The following is a 5,833-nucleotide window of genomic DNA, read 5'->3' as shown; positions in this document are numbered from 1 at the left end:
TCCCAGCAACTATATGGTGGCTCACAAACATCTATTATGAGATCTGGTGTCCTCTTCTGGTGTGCAAGCAAACATGCAGGCAGAACACTGTATACATAATGAATGAATGAATGAATCTTTAAAGATATTATTATTGACCACAAGTGTATTAAATTAACTGAATGAAGAAAAGACAATTCAAATCCATACTAAGAAATTTCACAAAGGGTTAGAAATTATGAAAGAAAATCAACCTTGGGACTATGAAACTGACTGAACTACCCAAAACACAGTGAAAGTACCAGAGTAGCAGTGTAGACCAGGGAGGAAGCCAATGCCATATGTGGAAAGCAGTGTTGAGAAATCATTATATTGAATGAATACGGAGACAAAAATCATGCATGACCCTAATGTCCAGGACATCTGGATAGGAGGTCAAACAAACGTGGTGTCTTTGTGGTGCCTCCCTGCCATGCATCACTGAGGGGTTAACTACTCTGTTGCTACTTTGATTTAGCTGGCGATGAAGCCTGGCTACTTCTACTGAACCCTTGTTTCCATTATCTTACCACATTTCCTTTCCTTTTACCCACTAAAATTTTACAATTAGTGTACCATATTACGGGATTTTTTTCTTTTTCTTTTCTTTTTTTTTTTTTTTAGTTTCTCCTATAGTCCAGGCTGGCCTAGATGTAGATGAATGGTCTTATTAAATAAGAAACACAGAGCCAATTGCAGAGTTAAAAGCCCAGCAGGTCTGAGCAGTCGCTGAGAGCTGAGCTTACCCTTCCCTGCCACTGCTGTCCTTCCCTTAGCAAGAGTGCTATTTCCTGTGTATCTGTCTTTTTATAGACTTTCTGTTCTGCCTTCTCATTGGTTGTAAACCCAACTACATGACCTCCTTGTCACTGCCCATCTATACAGACCTCCAGGTCTTCTGTGGTTTGTATTGAGTTTAAAGGCATGTGTCTCTATGCTGGTAGTATCCTTGAACACACATAGATCTGCCTAGCTCTGCCTCCCAAATGCTGGGATTAAATGCTGCTGCTATGGCTTGTTATTAGCTCTGACCCCTAGGCAACTTTATTTATTAACATATGAATAAAAATCACATTTCAGTACAAATAAAATATCACCATACCTAGAATTTTCTTAAAAAAAACTTTATTATTTAAAAGGTTTATTACTTATTGAAGAATTATACACTGAAGTTAACCAGGCCTTCAAACTAAAATGGTCATCTTAAGCACAGATGTAAATAAATTGAACCCATCCATGAGAAGAAAAGCAGAAGTCATCACTGTTGGGGACAGAGGTGTTATGGGGCCATGTGAAGATGAGATAAACCAATGGGCTGTGGGTTTAGACTGATCTGGATGCCAGTAGTTACTGTAGCTTCTTCTTCTTCTTCTTCTTCTTCTTCTTCTTCTTCTTCTTCTTCTTCTTCTTCTTCTTCTTCTTCTTCTTCTTTTTGAATGCCTAATGTCATTTATTGAAGGAGGGAGGAGGTCTTGAATACAGGCTTACAGCACAATGGGAGAACCCCGGAGGGCAGAAGTACGCTACCCATGTTTTACAGTCTTGCATCTAAGTTGTTAACACCCATTATGCAGGATACACAGACAAGGAACTTCCCTTAAACATTCAGGAGGGTGGAACCTGCAGGGAACTAGCATAGGGAGGATACTGTGACATTAACAGGTGTATATGTCATTATCCACTTCTCTTATTGATCCTCCCCAATTACAGTCGTTGACATTCTCACAGTTATCCCTTGACCTGTTTTTCTTCCCAATCATCTCCATTCTACTTTCATGTATATGTTCATCTTATGAGTGAGCAATGTAATATTTGAGGTTTTAAGACTTACTTCTTTCACTCACATGAAAATTTCAAGTTCCATCCATTTTTTAATGAATAACACAATATTATTATTCTCTAACACTGAATTAAACTCCAGGATATTTATTCATCAATTTATTTAGTTTGTGGTTTGTAATCATTTGATAAATTTTTGCTTTATTTTTGTTATATTTTTACTATTTAAAACAATTTTAAATTTAAATATATTTTGATCATTGCTATTACTCCCCAAATCCCCTCCCTGTCCGTACACTAAGGTTATTGAACATTTCTTAGCCATTTGAGTTTCCCTTTTGAGAACCCTCTGTTTAGATCTATATCCCATTTTTAATTGGATTATTTGTTTTCTTGAGATGTAGTTTTGTTAGTTCATTATATATTTTGGATATATCAGATGTGTAGCTGGGGAAAATCTTTTCCCATTCTGTAGGCTGCTGCTTTGTGTGAAGGATGGTGTCATATGTCTTACAAGTTTTTCAGTTTCATGGGATATCATTTATTAGTTGTTGATCTTAGCCTGTGCTATGTTCTGTTCAGGAAGTCTTTCCTTGTTCCAATGAGTTCAAGGCTATTCTCCACTTTCTCTTCTACCAAGTTCAGTGTATCTGGTTTATACTTAGATCTTTAACCCATTTGGAGTTGAGTTTTGTGGCAGGTGGTAAGTATGAATCTAACTGGATTCTTCTACATTCAGCCACCTACTTTGACCAGTACCATTTGTTGAAGATGCTGCATTTTTTCCAGTACCTGTTTCTAGCTTCTTTATGAAACAAACAGACAGACAGACAGACAGACAGACAGACAAACCAGATGCCCATAAGTATGTAAATCTATGTCTTGTTTTTCAATTCAATTCCATTGATTGGTGAGTATGTTGTAGTGCCAATACCATGCTGTTTTTATTACTATAGCTTTGTAATGCTACTTGAAATTAGAGATGGTGATATCTCCAGAGGTTCTTTCATTGTTCAAGATTGTTTTAGCTATCCTGCTGTTTGTGTTCCCATATGAAAGTGGTTTTTTTTGCATCTTTTATAACTTTTTTTTTCATTTTACATATCATCCCCATTTCCTCCTCTCTCTCCTAATTGTCCTTTCCAAGTCTGTTAAGAATTGTGTTGTAATTTTGGTGGTTGTTGAATCTGTAGATTACTTTTTGTAGAATGACATTTTTACTATATCACTCTTACTAATCCATGCACATGGGAGATATTTCCATCCTCTGATATCCTTTTATATTTCTTTCTTCAATGCTTTAAAGTTTTTATCATATAAGTCTTTCAATTGCTTGGTTAATTACCCCCAGGATATTTTATATTGTTTGAGGCTGTTATGAAAGGTGTTCTGTCTGTCTATTGTTTGTATATAGAATGGCTCTGATTTTTCTGATTTGATTAGTATCTAGCTGGTTTTGCTGGAAGTGTGTATCAGCTGTAGGAGTTTCCTGGTAGAATTTTTGGTTCACTTTGCATTTGATAATATTATCTGCAAATAAAGATACGTTGACTTCCTCTCTTGCAATTTGGGTCCCCTTGATCATCTCCCTTGTTTGTCTTACTGCTCTAGCTGAGAATTCATGTACTGTATAGACCAGGTGTGGAGAGAGTAGAGAACCTGTCATGTTCCTGATTTCAGTGTAATTGCTTTGAGTTCCTCTCTGTTTAAGTTGATTTTGGCTATGGGCTTGCTGCAAACTGACTTTATTATGTTTAGGTATGCCTCTTTTATCCTTAATATCTCCAGGACTTCTATCATGAACAGATGTTAGATTTTGTCAAAGGCCATTTCATCATCTAAATAGATGAACATGTAGTTTTTCTTTTAGTTTGTTTATGTGGTGTATTACATTTACTATTTTTCATATATTGAACCATCTCTGCATCTCTGGGATGAAGGCTACTTGATCATGATGGGTGATCTTTTAATGTGTTCTGGGATTCAGTTTGGAAGCATTTTATTGAGAATGTTTGCATCTATGTTCTTAAAGATAATTAGTCTGTAATTCTCTTTCTTGTTGAATCTCTATGTTATTTGGTGTCAGGGTGACTGTGGCCTCATAAATGAATTGGGTAATCTTGATTCTGTTTCTATTTTGCTGAATCATTTGTAGAACACTGCCATCAATTCTTCTTTGAAAGTCCAGTAGAATTCTGTGCTAAGACTGCCTGGCATTGAATATTTTTGTCTGTTTGCTTTTTATCTGGTCTTTATTTGATTTTGGTAAGTGGTACTTATTGAGAAAATTATCCATTTTTATTAGGTTTTTTCAATTTGGTGGAGGCCAGGTCTCTAAAGTATGTCCTTATGATCTGTGACTTCCCTTTGTGTCTGTTTGTATGTCCCCAAAATATTTATAGTTTTATTAACTTGGATATTCTCTCACCACCTTTTAGTTAATTGGGATAAGCATTTGTCAGTCTTATAGGTTTTTTTTAAGAGCCAACTCTTTTTTTCATTGATTCTTTGTATTGACTTTTTGTGTTGTTTGTTCCTATTTTATTGATTTCAACACTGAGTTTGATTATTTTGCCATCTACTCCTTTTTGGTGTATATTCTTCCTTTTGTTATAGAGCTTTCAGATTTTCTTGTAAATTTCTAATATGGTTTATCTCCATTTTTAACAGATGTCGGTATTTAATTCTATAAACGTGCCTTTTAGAACTTCTGTCATTGTGTTCTGTAAGTTTGAGTGTATTGAGAATTCTTTTTCATTTAATTCTTGGAAGTCTTTAATTTCTTCTTAAATTTATCTTGACTCATTTTTCATTTAGTAGTGCTTTGTTTAGTTTCCATGAGTTTGTAAGCATTCTGTTGTTTCTGCTGTTGATATCCAGCTTTAACTTGCAGTGTCCAAATAGGTCTTTGGGGTGTAATTTCAATTTCCTTTTAGACTTTCTTTGTGTCCAGGTATGTGGTCTATTTTGGAGAAATTTCCATGAGGTACGGAGAAGAAAGTGTGCTATTTTGTGTTCAGGTAAAATGTTCCATAAATAACTATTAAGTCCATTTGGTATATAAGTTCAGTTAGCTCCAGCATTTCTCTATTTATTTTTGAAAGAATGGTCTCTCGATTCGTGACAGTGGGATATTGAATTCTCCCACTATCAGTATGTGAGGGACAATATGTGGTTTAAGATATAGTAGTGTTTCTTTTACAAACTTGTGTGCCTTATGTTTATGGAATATATTTTAAGAACTACAATGTCCTCTTGGTATATTTTTTCCTTTAATCGGTATTTAGTATATGTTCCTATCTATTCTGTTTAGTTTTTTTTTTTTCAAGTTTACTTCGTTAGATACTAGAATGTCTACATGAGATTGTTTCTAGGTCCACTTGTTTGGAATATCATTTTCCATCATTTTACTGTGAGGTAATGTCTATCTTTGTGATTAAGGTGTGTTTCTCAGATACAGCAGAAGGAAAGATATTGTTTTCACATCTATTCTGTGTCTGTGTCTTTTGAATCCCCTGTGTCTAGGGAATAGAGACAACTGATGTTGAGAGATATCAATGACAAGTGTTTGTTGATTCTTGTTAATTTGTGTGTGTGTGTGTTTCCCCTCTTTTATTTATTTATTTATTTGTTTGTTTGTTTATCTGGTTTTTTAAAATTTTTTTATTTTTATTTTCATTTTTTATTTATTTATTTTTTGTTATCAGCTACAGTACAATTTTTTACAGTACAATTTTTTTATCCTAATTGTGAAATGTTTCACTAAAGCTTTCCCAGTGATTGGGTAAAACCAAAACTTATTATAAGCCACAGTCATCCTAGATTCCCCCTGCTATGTAGCCTCCCTGGTTCTGTGAGTTACAATCTAATTGTTTTTTGTTTTATATCTAGTATCCACTTATGAATGAATACATACCATGTTTGTCCTTCTGGGTTTGGGTTACCTCACTCAGGATGATATTTTCTAGTTCCATCCACTTGCCTGCAATTTTCATGTTGTCATTGTTTTTGTCTGCTGAGTAGTAATCCATTATGA

The sequence above is a fragment of the Peromyscus leucopus genome, chromosome 3, assembly GCF_004664715.2.
Source record: "Peromyscus leucopus breed LL Stock chromosome 3, UCI_PerLeu_2.1, whole genome shotgun sequence".
NCBI classification, from domain to species: Eukaryota; Metazoa; Chordata; class Mammalia; order Rodentia; family Cricetidae; genus Peromyscus; species Peromyscus leucopus.
The sequence above is the reverse complement of the archived record's forward strand: the minus strand, read 5'-3'. Positions refer to the sequence as shown.